General features: G+C 47.4%; 1 long non-coding RNA gene across 1 annotated transcript in view; it reads right to left on the bottom strand.

Moving 5' to 3' along the window:
• The window catches only part of LOC112546683 (uncharacterized), a 51,339-nt gene extending 37,236 nt beyond the window's left edge, over nt 1-14,103 (bottom strand). The window contains exon 1 of the long non-coding RNA XR_003090398.2: nt 14,002-14,103. This is a non-coding gene — a long non-coding RNA (uncharacterized LOC112546683). The remainder of the gene's footprint in view (nt 1-14,001) is intronic.
• Between the last annotated feature and the right edge of the window lie 1,452 nt (nt 14,104-15,555).

Here is a 15,555-nt window from a genome sequence, read left to right as displayed (position 1 = left end):
AGGAATCCTTACAAACCCTCCACACACACCTCAGGAAGGCAGAAATTTATAGCTGCCTGGCCCAGGGACTGGCCTGGAGAGGGCACCACCCCCACACCCTGGAGCAAGTGCGGGCCAAAGTTAAAGAGTTGTGCCAGGGGTATGTAAAGGCCTGAGATGAGAGCTCCCACTCTAGGGTAGTCTCACACTACTGCCCATACTACGTGGAGCTGGCACACATCCTCAGTGGAAAAGCCCAAACTCCACTGCGTCTCATGCAGTCTGGGTTATTGGAGCCTGTGGTGGATGAACCCCAGAGCAGGACCATGAGCAGTCCAGGGAATCTGGAGAGCGAGACCTCTTGCTGAAGGAGGAGGAGGATGACAACACCATGACCCTCACCCTGGAGCCAGACCCCAGAGGCCTCCCAGGTGTCTTCGGACATCGGGGAAGAACCAACACATGAGTGCTGTGAGGTTGTGCCACACACAGGATGGAGGTGGTGGGTGCACAGTGGGTGATGCACAAGGGAAACGTGTCATGCTCTGCCTGGACATCATGCAGCTGGCTGTGCATGTGCAGTGGTAGAGTGTGACACGTGGGAGGGAGCCATATGGTGCCAGGAGCCATTTCCACAACACACACAGGTGGGTTGGCAGTGTGAGGGGGCATATGGTCCCATTTGCACTTTGGGGCCCCTGTGTTGCTCAGGCTGATGCCCAGCTCACAGATGGTGTTACTTTCAGAACCTCTGAGTCCCCTGTCTGAAGGAGAGTCCCTTACAGCGAGGGCATGCCCTCATGGACAGTCCCGACACCGAGGCCATGGTGGTCTCCGCATGCAAGGTGGCAGGAGCTTGTGAGCAGGGAAGCACTGTCCCACCTGAACCCGCTCCCCTCTCCAGGTTCTAAGCCTCCTCATCCCCCCAGGTTTTAAGCACCCCCCACTACCCAATTACAGACTGTGACTGGCCCACTTGGACCCGCACTGCCCCTAGGGGGACCTCACCCACTCTCCCTGCAGAGGGGCAGGGCAGGGCAGTGAGGGGCGGCAGCACTCTTGGCACTCGGCCCGCTGTGGCCGAGTTTGAGCGTGGCAAGACACAGCGAGTTTCGCCAGGGAGGAGGCGGGGTGGAAAAACACCAGTCTGCGCCGGCTGGCCGCCGCATCACCAGCCAGCGCAGAAAGTCCCTCAGCATGGGGGCCCAAACTCGTGACCCGACATCCCAGGGCATGAGGACCCCCAGGGGGGCGGAGCACCGTGATGCACTGACCTCACCCGAGCCGTTTGAAAAGTGGCCGGGACATAGGCAGCGAGGCGGCTCAAGGGGAATGAGCTGCTGGCCAGCCTCCAAGCAGGATATCATTCCTCCGCATTGGAGGAGCATGAAGGGGTGCACCTGTACACGGCAAAGCCTGACCGAGCCCAAGGAAGACGATGGATGGGTAAGCCCCCAGGACCCATCGGCCGGGCCAGTAGCTGGGGAGGGAGATAGGAAGCAGCACAGGGAAGAGCATTTCTGGCACCGGTAGGCTGATGCGCTTCAGGGTGGAACCCCATCAGCCGGGTAAGGGAGTTAACTCTCTGACCCTTAGGGCCCCGGGCTGGGACCCAGAGGATAGGGCAGGCCTGGGTCCCCCAAGTCCCTCCCCATCACTCTGCCCTCACCCGTGCGACATTGGGCACCAAATCCAGGTGAACACAGGACCTCAGGTCACTAGAACATGGACCCTGGGGAGGATCCATGAAAAAGGGGCAAGGGACCCCATAACGTTAACAAAGACCAGATGGTGTGTCCACTGGGCCCCTCTCTCAGCCAGGAGGGGGTGCTCGTACCCTTAAAAGTCTGTTGCAGGCTCAGACCCCTAGCAAAGACCAGACGGTGGGTACACAGGTCCTCCCTCCTTGCCGGGCGGGGGGGGTCACTCGCACCCTTAAAATCCGTCTCACTGACAATGTTGGTTATTTAAGAACATGTTTATTTTTGAATCAGAAACTATGCACAATGAACAAAAGATTTTATATTTTAGCTACATTTCTAGATGCCTTCAGTTAATGATATTGATAACAATAAAACAGAATGTATTCTTTTCAAACAAAACCTGATGTTTATTATTTCTAGAAAGAGGGTCAAGGTGAGGGTTACGGAGGGAAGATTGTATTGGGTCAGGGCCAACCCCCCATAGAGAAGACCCTCAGGAGACTCATTGGTCTCCTTCAGAGAATTGCTCCCTAGGGGCCTCCCCGATGCGAATGCCAGACTGGTGAGCCTGGCAGATGGCAGCTGTCTGGGGCTGCTCAAATTGCTTCTCTGCGCCATCAGCACCTGTACCCCACCCTGGGAGGAAGACCTCCCCCTTTCTCCCCACAAGGTTATGGAGAATGCAACACGCGACCACCACCTCAGGGATGTTGCATTCCCCCATTTCTAGCTGTGTGAGAAAGTAACAGAATCTCCCTTTTAAATGTCCGAATGCGCATTCCACCTGCATGTGAGCTCAGCTAAGATGAGCATTAAACTGCTCCTTGCTCGTGTCCAGGTGGCCCATGTAGGGCTTCATTAGCCACGGCATCAGGGGGTAGGTGGCATCAGCCACAATGCACACTGGCATGTCAACGTCCCCAAGGGCAACGTCCTAATACGGGAAAAATGTTCCTGCCTGCAGCCTCTGGTAGAGGTAGGAGTTCCTGAAGATGTGGGCATCATGGGCCCATCCCGACCACTCAACACAAATGTCAGTAAACTGTCCCAAGTGGTCGACCAGGGCCAGGAGCACCACTGAAACGTAGCCCTTCCTATTAATGAATTGGGCTGCTCAATGGGGCGGTGCACAGATTGGGATCTGTATCCCATCGAGCCCTCCTCCACAGTTCGGGAAGCCAAGGGCAGCGAATGGTGTCCAGGTCTCCCAGATGGACGAGCCTGTTCTGCAGCTTGGAATTCATAGCCCTCACCACCTGGAGAGAGAGACAAATAGACAGACAAAAAAAATGTTAGCCTGAGCCCTTGGGAGGAGAACACCCTCAACTTTCCACCCCAAACACCCCAGGAATCCCCTCCTCAGGACTACACCCCCCCAGAGCAGCACAGGGTGAGTGTAGGAGCTCCCTCCCACTCTCACTCCACCCCATCTCCCACTCCTCCTTGTCCTTTCCTGACAGTCTCCCTTTTTCAACCCTCCAGCAGTGACTGTCCCCCTAGAATGACTTACTTCCATCAAGATGGTCAGAACAGTAGACTTGACCTCGCCAAACTGGTGTCCCACGGAGCAGTAGCTGTTGGGCATTGCAAGCTTCCAGAGGGCAATAGCAACCCTCTTTTCCAGAGGGATGGTGGGACACAGATGTGTGTTCTGTCGTTGGAGAGCAGGGGCAAGCCAGGCACACAGATCCTGGAACATGGCCTTCCGCATCCAGATGTTGCGGAGCCACTGCTGGTCGTCCCACAACGCCATAACGAGCTGGTCCCACCAGTCAGAGCTGGTGTCAAGCCTCCAAAAATGCCTCTCCAGGAAGAAGTTTGGAGGCAAGAGCATGGTCCTGCATCCCGGGTGAAGCTTTCATATCTCTGGTCTGGGTCCAGATGGGGAAGGAGCATCATGACTGTGTCATGCAGATGTAGTAGAACTTGCAGAATGATGGTGTGAGGCCACCGCCTGCCCAGGGGCAGTTCTGGCTCCATGGCAAAAAAGGGATCAAAATCAGAAAAACCTCCAAAAAATCCCAAACTGCTGTGGTGTCCCAGGAAGCAAGGGATTCACAGCAAGCACTGCAAGACCTTTGCTTTCCTTCTAGGAGGTAAGCAAGGCAGCTGAAGGAGCAAAGCAATGGCTGTTCGGGCGGGGGGGGGGGTCTCCTTAAGCACACGTCTCTGCAAAGGGCAGGCAGCAGCACCAGGAAGTAAATACTGCCCCCATACCCTGCCAGAAGCAGTTCCGGATGCCTTCTTTTTTCGACAGAGCATCCGGCAGTCTGGACGCTCTTTTTTGAAAAAGCAGATCAATTTTTTGATCTGCATAATGTAATCTAGATGCTCTTTTTCGACAAAGGCTTTGTCGATAGTATCTGTCGACAAAGCCTCTTTCGAAAAAGGCATGCAGTCTAGACGTAGCCTTAGTAACAGAAGTTCTAGAGGCAGAAAAAATGTGTCTGGTGGGGCGAGGGGGAAGAAATGGAAATAGCAGATCTAGTTTTGGGTACAGGAGAGAATTTTGGCTCATATCTTCAAAACCATTTAGGTGCCTAATTCCTATAGATTTCAATGGAATTTATGATGCTTAAATACCTTTCAGGATCTGGACCTTTGCTGCTAAGTGAGCTTTGCCTGAGGTAATTCTTTAAATGGACCAATAACATTTAATATCACTATTCTTCATTGATAAGAAAGCTATCCTTGGGTGTGTCTAGACTGCAGGCTTCTTTCGAAAGAGCCTCTTTCGAAAGCATCTTTCGAAAGAGGCTCTTTCGAAAGAGCGCGTCTAGACTACAATGCGCGGATCGAAAGATCGATCCGCTATTTCGAAAAAGAGCGTCCAGACTGCCGGACGCTCTTTCGAAATTGAAAGCCACCCGGAACTGCTTCTGCCAGGGCATGGGGGCAGCATTTCCTTCCGGGTGCTGCCTGCCTGCCCTTTGCAGAGACGCGTGGTGAGAGGGACACTCCTGAATACCCGTTGCTCTGCTGCTGCAGCTGCCTTTGCTGTCCCTTGAGGAATTTGGCAAGGCATCGCAGTGCTGCTTTGGAGTGCTCAGCTTCCTGGGACACCCCAGCAGCTTTTTTCTTGTGAGGTTTTTCTGCTTGCAGACCCTTATTTGTGGCATGGAGCCAGAGCTGCCCCTGGGCAGGCGAGGGCCCCACACCACCATACTGCAGCTGTTGCTGCATCTTCGTGAGACAATCATGAGGCTCCTTCCCGAGCTGGACCCAGACCAGAGGGACGAGGGGTTCCCCTGTCCGGCAGCCACACTGCCCTTGCCTCCGAACTTTTTCGTTGACAGGCGTGTTTGGAGGTTTGACACCAGCTCTGACTGGTGGGACCGGCTCGTGATGGAGATCTGGGATGACCAAGACTGGCTACGGAACTTCCGCATGAGAAAGACCACTTTCCAGGAGCTGTGTACCTGGCTCGCCCCTGCTCTGCAACGGCAAGACACCCACCTGCGGCCCGCCATCCCCCTGGAAAAGAGGGTCGCCATTGCCCTCTGGAAGCTGGCAACCCCCGACAGCTACCGCTCCGTGGGACACCAATTTGGAGTGGGGAGATCTACTGTCGGGGCCGTCTTGATGGAGGTAAGTCATTGTCTGGGGACAGTCACAGTTTGGGGTGGGGGGAAGGGAGACTGTCAGGAAGGGCCAACTGGAGTGGGAGTGGGAGTGGGAGTGGGAGGGAGCTCCTCCACTCACCCTGAATTGGGGGGGGGGGTTCTGAGGAGGGGATTCCCGGGCTGTTTGTTTGAGAGGGAAGGTGGGCGGTGGGTTATCCTCCTAAGACATAAGGCACCCCTTCTAACACTTTGTTGTCTGTCTCGTTCTGCAGGTGGTGAGGGCCATCAATTCGGAGCTGCTCAACAGGCTCATCTGTCTACCGGATCTGGACAGCGTCATGGCCGGCTTTGCTGCCCTCGGCTTCCCAAATTGCGAAGGAGCGCTCGATGGGACACACATTGCCATCCGTGCACCGCCCCATCGAGCAGCCCAATTCATAAACAGAAAGGGCTACTTTTCTATGGTTCTCCAGGCCCTGGTCAACCATCGTGGACAGTTTTCGGACATTTGTGTTGGGTGGTCAGGGCGGGCACACGATGCCCGCATCTTCAGGAACTCGTACCTGTACCGGAGGCTTCAGGCAGGAACTTTTTTCCCCCATCGCCAGTTTGCGGTTGGGGATGTGCACATGCCGGTGTGCATAGTGGCTGATGCCGCCTATCCCCTGATGCCGTGGCTGATGAAGCCCTACACCGGCCAGCTGGATGCGAGCAAGGAGCAGTTTAATGCTCGCCTTAACCGGGCTCGCAATCAGGTGGAATGTGCGTTTGGCTGTTTAAAGGGCAGATTCCGGTGCTTGCTCACACGCCTCGACATGGGGGAGACCAACATCCCCGAGGTGGTGGCCGCGTGTTGCGTCCTCCATAACCTCGTGGAGAGGAAAGGGGAGGCCTTCCTACCAGGGTGGGGGAGAGCTGCTGATGCCCAGGAGAGGCTCTTTGCCCAGCCCCGGACAGCTGCCATCCGCCAGGCTCACCGGTCTGCAGTTGGCATCCGGGAGGCCCTCCGGGACCAATTCTCCAGTGGAGGCCACTGAGTGCACTGAGGGGCTTCTGCCTGGGGACTGGGCCCTGGCCCCCAATAGAAGCTTCCCTCCACAACCCATCTCCTGACCCAGTTTGGACACATCACTTACACCAGGGTGTGTTTCAAAATAAAATGTTCTCTTTACTTATTTATAATTTTGTACATATAATCAAACAATGTGGCAAAATAACAAAACTTTTCTTCATTTTTGTTGTGGCCAAACTATATACAATAAACAAACAGTGCCTTTAACCCTTTGTTTGTGCTTTAACTGGGGTGATGGGGGTGACTGAAACCTGGACGGGGGAAGGGGCCTGGAAACCTGGAGGGGGGAAGGGGATCAGGTTGAACGGGGCTTGGCTGATTTCCCTTTCCTGGCTGGGCCTCGTGTTTGGGGTGCTCCCCGGCTACGGGATCGGGTGATGCACCTGTCGGTTGGCTGGCTGCTGGGGGGCTCTTGGGACGTGGAAGCCTGGGGGAGAGGAGGGCCAGGGGGAGAGAGGGGCTGGGGAGCTTGGGGGGCTGGGTGAGAGGGAGGTCCAAGGGGGGAAAGGGCTGCTGTTGTGGAAGGGGGCTTTGGTGGGGTGGGGTCATGGGGTGCTGGAGGAGCAGGACCAGGCACAGCAGCAGGCAAGCCGCTGACCTCCCTCAGGGTGGCGTACAGCACCGTGCGCTGCAGGACCAGCTCATTCATGAGCCGATCACGCCACCGCTCCTCTGCCTCCGCCCTCTGGAGCAGGATGGCGTTCTGCTCCTGCACAGCCTCGACATGCTGCCGGAGGATGTCGGCGTAGACACGCCTGTGTCTGCGGCTCCCATGTCTCCGAGGTGGAGATGGAGATGGAGGTGGGGCTGGGGTGCTGCGGCCCTCTTCCACGGCTGGTCCGGCTGTGGAGGAAAAGAAGAAGACACAATCAGTCCTATAAACTGGACTCTGTAGCACTTACAATACTAACAGGATGGTTTATTTGGGGATGAGCTTTCCAGGGCCAGACCCACTTCCTCAGATCAGAGTAACATGGCTACATTTCTATCACAATCAGTCATGTGTGCAACAGCTGTCCAAAAGGGCATGCCCTCTCCCTTGAGACAGGGGAAGCAGACATTGTGAAGGTCACACTGTGTGTGTGTGTGTGACCTGGGCATCAGCCTGAGCATGACAGGTTTCCCTTGTGCATCACCCACTGTGCACCCACCCACCTACCTCCCCCCCCCCCGGGTGTGACACAAACTCACTGTACTCACCTGCTGCTTCCTCTCCCGTGCCAGATGACGCCTGGGAGGCCTCAGAGGTCTGGGTGACTGGCTCCAGGGTGAGGGTCGCCGTCTCCTCGGTGTCCTCCTCCTCTGGGCCCATGTCCCCGTCTCCAGACTGCTGTAGTTCCCGCTCTGGAGCGTCCACCACGGGGTCTGCCAATCCAGACTGGACGAACCGCCGTGGTGTGCGTGCTTCTGCACTGCCACCCAGGATCTGGTCCAGCTCTGAGTAGTAGGGGCAGTAGTGGGGGGCTGCCCCAGACCGGGAGCTCTCCTCCCTGGCTTTGGCGTAGCCCTGCCGCAGCTCCTTCACTTTGGAGCGCACCTGGTCCTGGGTGCGGGGGTAGTGGCCCTTCTGGGCCAGGGCTTCAGCCATGTGGCCATAAATTTCGGCATTTCGCCGGCGGCTTTTGAGGGCCTGTAAGGCCTCCTCCTCTCCCCACAGCTCCAGCAAGCTCTTTATCTCTGCGCCGGACCAGGATGGTGCCCGGCGCTTGGAGCCCTTGGCTGGGTCCCCAGAAGGCTCGGAGGAAGGGCCAGGACGCTTTTGGGGCTGTGACATGCTGCAGCAAGGTCGCCGTGTGCTCTGGCTCCTTGTCTGCAACAAGTGGCTGTGAGGGTGCGCCTGTCCCTTTAAGGAATGGCTGCAGCCAGGAACCACAGACGTGCAACCCATGGCCCAGATTGTCCACCAGGGCTTGTTCCTGGAGGCCAATAATTTTGAAATAAAGGGCTCCCCCCGTCCAGACTCACGTTCTTTCGACGGATCTCCCTCGAAAAAGCCGTTCTTCCTCGTGAAACGAGGTTTACCGCCGTCGAAAGAAAAGCCGCGTTCTTTCGATTTAATTTCGAAAGAACGCGGCTTGAGTCTGGACGCAGGGGAAGTTCTTTCGAAAAAAGGCTACTTTTTTCGAAAGAACCCCTGAGTGTGGACACAGCCCTTGTGTTTAATATACTGGACTAGAAATAAGAAGATCTGGGGTTAAATTCCCATTCTGCCACACACTCCTTCAGTGATCCTACACAAGTTCCTCAATCTGTCAGGGATGGTGGGTGGCTAATAAGTCTTTCTTTATCCCATGTTGTCTGTTTCAGTTGTAAGCTTTTCAGGGCGGGGCCAGTTGCTTATTATGTGCATATACAGCACTGAGTACAATAGGTTTATAATCTTGGTGGATAGGTTTCCTAGCTGGAAACTTTTCATAGCAATTTTGAAAGGTTGGGTTAGTTAAAGGAAAGTCCAAAATAAAACCCCTGGTTCATACACTGCCAAATTTGGGATAAATTCAGACTGAATTCCAATTATGATTTTTTTGTCTTGGGTTCATCTCTGCCCTTAATGAGGATCATGACTTTTATATGGAATGAAGAAATGAATTCAGTTTATAAGGACTTTGAAAACTATCATGATTTTATGTAGAGAGACAACAAGAAAATGTAATATTTCACGAGATTTTCTGTATTCAAGTCTGTATTAAGTGATCTGTCAGCCATATCTGAGTGCTGATATTTTATCAAGAAAAATGTGGAAATATTTAAAGTAATGTGAACAATCCGAACGGTGAATTCCCTCACTGGATCTGTCAGTTTCACTATATTTTTCAGTGTCAATTAATTTCTATCACTATTAATGATTAAAATAAAATCATGATCCGACTAAGGTCACCTTCTATAAAATAACAGCAGTGGAAGCTTCTTTGAGCTGTTCTATATTTGGAAAATGCCTTTGGTATATAAATATAATTTGTCAGAGACAACAGGCCTTGACATCTTTCAAAATGACATACATTGTTACTGGCCACTGTGTCATAGCAGTGTAAAAGAAAAAAATCCAGCAAATTCTATGAAGCAGTAACCTCCAATAATCATACATTAAAAATAGTTATATTAGGGCCTGAGCTTGCCTTCTCTATAGAGAAAATTGAAGGAAGTTTTCTCTGAGGTTATGTCAATACTATAGAGTTTTTTAGAAAAAACTTCACTTACGTGCACTCTGCAATCACGTTCTTTCAAAAAAAATCAAAAGGACAGCGGGTTTTTTCTGACATTGGTAAACCTCTCTACGAGGAAGAAGCCTTTTTCTGAAAGAGCTCTATCGGAAAAAGGCATGTGTGGACGGGAAAGAGGGAGTTCTTTCAAAAGAAGAGGAAAAAGGAAAAGCACAGGTGCCCTGGTGACCACTCTATCCATAGTAATCACAGCTAAAATGCGAGATAGCATCTACACAGAATGGATGCTATCTTTCAAAAAAGCAAATCACTTTTTCAACGCGCTTTGGCAGTGTGGATGCTCTGTTTCAGAAGAAGCTTTTTTGGAAGATCTCTTCAGTCTAGATGTAGCCTCAGTAAGAAATATAAGACTGGACTATGAATGACACATTTACTAAAATGCAGAGTTGTTGACTCAAGTCCCATGATGAACTCGAGTCCAACTTAAGTCGCCTAGGTGATTTGACTTGAGACTCGACTTGAGACTTGCTGATTTTGTTCAATCGACTTGGTGAAAAAATTGTCAGAAAATGCCAATATTGATGGCTTGTACAAAAGTGACTTGACATTTTTTAAATTAAGACTTGAGACTCGACTTGGGACTTGACTCGCAAGTGACTTTAGGGACTTGAGACTCGACTTGAGACTTGAACTGTAGTGACTTGAGAATTGACTTGGACTTGACAATGACGACTTGAAGACAACACTGCTAAAATGAATATACCACTACTTTCCAAATGGCTCTGTCTCCTTTCTATCATAAATAGAACCATGGGTACCACTCTCATAGCACTTTGAAGTAAAATATTAGCCATATATCTTTCTTTCTTTCTTCCTTTCTTTCAGTTTCAAATTGGAAAGAGGAAAAAATGCAATTGAAAATATAAATTTTATAAAACAAATGCTAAGGATGAGTAGTAAAATGCAAGAATAAAAAAATGCAAAAGGCAGTCATGAACATGTAAACTAATTACTCTGGCCATTTATGATTCATGACAAACACCTTAATACTTGTATTTTAAAATAAAGTATCTACCGCTATTTCTCGGCCAAACATAGACAGTCTCAAATTAGCAAAGCAATAAGTTCAGTAAACCATCACAAACTCTAGTTTTAACTCTAACTCAGGAACCAATCCATGCAACAAACCTTGGTGCCTACTCTGCCCACATATCTACACCAGCAACACCATCACAGGACCTAACCAGAACAGCCACACCATCACTGGTTCATTCATCTGCATATCTACCAATGTAATATATGCCATCATGTGCCAACAATGCCCCTTTGCTATATACATCAGCCAAACTAGACAGTCCCTACGTAAAAGAATGAATGAACACAAATCAGATATTAGGGATGGCAATATAAAAAAACCTGTAGGATAACACTTCAGTCTCCCTGGACACACAATAGCAGATCTAAAGGTAGCCATCCTGCAGCAAAAAAATTCAAGACCAGACTTCAAAGAGAAACTGCTGAGCTACAGTTCATCTGCAAATTTGACTCCATCAGCTCAGGATTAAACAGACTGGCTACGTCTAGATTGCATCCCTTTTTCATAAAAGGGATGCAAATTAGATGTATCGCAATTGCTAATGAAGCGGGGATTTAAATCTCTCCTCTTAAAATAAGGGATAAGGGATCTTTCGGAAAAGGCTTTATTTTCCAAAAGATCCACATCTAGACTGGCGCTTTTTTCCGGCAAAGCTCCGTGCCGAAAAAAAGCAGCAGCCATTTAAATCCCCGCTTCATTAGCAATTACGATACGTCTAATTTACATCTCTTTTACGAAAAAGGGATGAAATCTAGATGTAGCCACTGTGAATGGCTAGCTAACTACAAAAGCAGCTTCTCCTCTCTTGATATTCACACCTCCAGATCACCTGCTAGAAGTGGGCCTCATCCTCCCTGATTGAATTAACCTTGTTATCTCTAGCCTGATTCTGGCCTGCATGTTTATACCTGCCTCTGGATATTTCCAATACATGCATCTGACAAAGTGGGTCTTTGCCCATGAAAGCTTATGCTCCAATACATCTGTTAATCTATAAGGACTCGTCGCTTTTGCAGATCCAGACTAACATGGATACCCCTCTGATACTTGAAACCCGAGTTCAGTAAACCATCACATTATATTCAGCTCTAACCAGAGTATCTGGAACATTTTCTTGATGAGGTTGTTCTCCATCCCATGCAGAAAGCCTGTCGTACAATGATGCAGACGGGCAAATATGTATTAAGCTGTTGCAATTAATTAGGTAGTAGTTCTTTGGAGGGCAAAAGAGATAAATACTTTAGCTGAAACGTGCATCCTCTGGCTGCTATGCACATCACACCTTGTTAAGTAATGATGCCCAAACTGGTTGCCTAACACCTGTATTTGGGTGATCATATATTAGTTTTAACCACTAGAGTGCTGACATATTCAGTGAACTACACAGAATTTAGCAGTTGGACGGCTAGTCACCAAGAGAGATTTCTTGGCCAACGTCAAAGGCACAAGCCTCTATATGAAGCCCAGAGATGGCATCACCTCTAATATAAGAACAAAATATGTGCTGCTTTGGTAAATCATAATTTCCCTAATTTTGTTATTTAATTTACTTGAAAATATACTTAAAATATGTATCTGAGGATTAATTTGATCTTGTTCTTACTAACTTGCACATATTTCTGAGCAAAGATATTTCACATATGAAATGTAGAACAGAGGTGGAAAATTATTTTTTGTTCTTAAAAGTACAAACATTTTATACAGCACACATCATATGCTCTGATTTTAACTATTTGGATGGGGAATGAGGAATAGGGGACATTTTTCTGACATTTCCTTTGTTTATTTCTTTGTTCCTTTACCCAGAGGATGGAAGAAAACAGATAAACTCTCTTTTCTTCCATTCTCTGGGAGAGTGCAGGAGTGATTGCAATGTAACATTATTGCAACATTTCAAGAACAAATTTTCCTAGTAAATTGTCTGCATAGAAGTTGTTATAGGGTCTGGGTACTTTCTGGTGACCTGCTAGTTATTTCTTAAGTAAATGTAATAATTTCACCTCTCAACCAGTGAACATGCCTCTCAGCAGCCAGTAGAGTGCTGCTGGGAGAAAAGAGTAGGTATTTTATTTAATTAAGTGACAGAGGACCACAAGAGAACGGTGACATTTTTTTTCTGGCTTTCAATAACTCCATTGGATAAAGTGGTTTTCCAAGTCTCTAAAGCTGAGGATCACTGTCCTTCCATAAATATACCTTCCAGCAGAGTTTCTTTTAGAAAAGTCAGTTCTCGCAACATAGATTTATAAAGGCATTCTCAGGAGAGATGGACAAAAGCAATGCATAAAAGAAGGACCCACCAGTGCAACTGACCAATTTGGAGAGGAAAAGTCATCTGCTACACAGTAGACAAACTGCTGATGTCAGTACAACTCTACTGATGCAGAAAGGTAGCATTGGGTATCAAAGTGCCAGCAATATCAAGGATATAGTTGCAATATATCTAAATTACTGATTATATACTGGAGATGAATTTAAATTATACTTTTTATGTTTCATAATAATCATTCTCTGCTTCTCATTATCCTCTTAAGTATAACACTAACAAGCTGGAAGACAAATGAATCAAATACTGCCACAGTATCACTGGCATATCTACCAAACAAATTGTGTTGAAAGTATGTTATGGAGATGCCTGTGGCCATTTCATATTATCCTGTATGACCTATGTATTGTAATATGTTTTGACTAGCAGTATACTTTATTCTGTCTAGAAAACTGCAAATCCATGTATACTGCTTATAGCACTGCCCAGGAAAAAGTTGACACATTTCTGTCCCAGAATATTTATTTTTTCCCCATCATGTCATATCAGATTAAGCATATAAAAATTCCAGGCTTTAACCCTGAAACTGTTGGGATATAAAATAATCAGTTTAATATGTATTGCATTTCAACAGCACTCTAGTTTCATTTGAATACTAACAATAAGTAATGAAGACCTAGACCTACAGCTTGAATATCAGCAAAGGGAGGTGTGACGAAGCTAATTCCACACAGTGGGTCCTGCATTCCTAGACAGCAGGCGATTGAATATTATCTTTCCCTGTCTGGCAGGAAACAGCAACTCACTGTCTAATTTCTCACATTAGTGGCTGACTACAGCACTCAGTCTAACCCCTTTACTTCATGTTAGGGGCAAGCAAAACTCTAATTTATCCACTGTCATCATTGGTGTAACAGGGGAAAAAAGGAAGTGGAAAAATTTCCTAGTCTGTAGGATATGGAAGCAACAGATGAGATTTCTTATAACAGTCTTTCCCCCTCTAACAGAGATTTTTCTTCCTTGGACTTCTGGGGCCTGAAGGGGCTATTCCCTGAACAAGGTTTTCTCTGCCCCTTGCCTCTGTATCTCCTAATACCTGACAGCATCTCTACAGTTACTGTTCTCCAGCAGCATATCCTCCTCCCACCATTGCTGACATACCATTAAACTTTAGTAAGGAGAGGCTTTTAACCAGTTCCAGCTGGTTCTTGATTGGCTCCAGGTGTCCCAGTCAAGCCTAACTGTCTCAACGGGTTCTAGCAGGTTCTAGATTGTCTCCAGGCATCATAATCAATGTAAGTGTCTCAAACGAGTTCTGGGATTCTTAATTGACCCCAGGTGTCTTATTAACCTGAAATAACTGTTGCTTGGTTGTCATGACAACAAAGATTTGTTCGCAGTAGGGCTAATATATCTATCTTTTATTGCTTTTATTACTTTCTGTTAGCCATCTGGCTCTTCCCCACTACAGATGCTGCATGAATGAGAAAAGGTGGATATTTTCATTCTTAAAGTAAGCTCAAGCATCAATGTTCATATCTGGATTTTGAATACTGCAAAGTTCAAGGTTGATCAGATCTGGTTTAATGTGCATGCTAAGTTAGATTTTTAAATCCTATATTAAAAAATAATTAACTGATTTCTTTGATTGTAGATTTCAGAAAAGAATGTGTATTGAAACTTCCGAATATGTTGTATATTGTGTGATAGAGAATATAATTAGTATGCTAATTAATGCACTGCTGATATATGTAGATATAATGAATAGTAATAAAACAGGACGACACATTTAGAATGCTGGGGATGAATATTTCTTAATAAGCAATTACATCTTTCATTGCCCTATTTCATGACAATCTTAACTTCACCTTTTCTCCCTCTTTTGTATAAGAGCTGCAGTTCCCCATTTTATCAACACAACCAGTCTAGTGGGATTATTTCTGTTAGAAGTGGAACTAATTGCTATTTTATTCTATCATAGTCATTTCTAAATCATCCACTACCACAACATTTAGATCCTACACACACTAATTAGATTTTTTTCATAAGGTTGACCATAAAAAGATTAATATGTAAGTATATGGGCCATTGACTTCAATGGGACTACTTGTGCTTAAAGTCGAGCACTTTGTTGGATCAGGTCATGATCACTATCATTATAATATCTAATCTATACACAAAAATTAGTGTCTCTTTTTACAGGTGAGAAAAGAAGGCAGAGTGAGATTAAAGACCAGATCTTCACGTGGAAAATTAGTACTTTTCTTCACAAGTAGTCCCTGTAAAATCAATGAAGAGTGCAATGCAACTTATTATGAACCAGGTTATCAAAATCTGGCTCTAACATGACTTTCCCAATATCTCATGGGAAGCTTGCAGCTGACTGAGAAACTCTACCCAGGTCCTCTGAGTCTAAATCATCTGAATTTTATTTTATTTTGCTAAGAGATTATTGCTGTTTTCCTGCTCCCTGGGGTTTGAGTTTCAGTAATTATACAATTTCTTCAAGCAGCTTTAAGCACAGGTTTAATAAAAAAAGACCATTGCTTAGGCCAAGTCTGATAAAGAAATGAGTTTTTCTTTCAGTTAGCTTTGCTGAATAATTATTTTGAAATATTTCTTCACTTTTATTCACAAAACATATGTACTTTAAACTGGCAATTATAAAAGTGTCATGGGAAATCAGGTGTTATGACATGGCATAGAATTCTGAAG

This window comes from Pelodiscus sinensis, chromosome 5 (genome assembly GCF_049634645.1).
Source record: "Pelodiscus sinensis isolate JC-2024 chromosome 5, ASM4963464v1, whole genome shotgun sequence".
Taxonomy (NCBI): domain Eukaryota; kingdom Metazoa; phylum Chordata; order Testudines; family Trionychidae; genus Pelodiscus; species Pelodiscus sinensis.
Note: the sequence above shows the minus strand (reverse complement) of the source record. Positions and strands in the feature narration are given on the sequence as shown.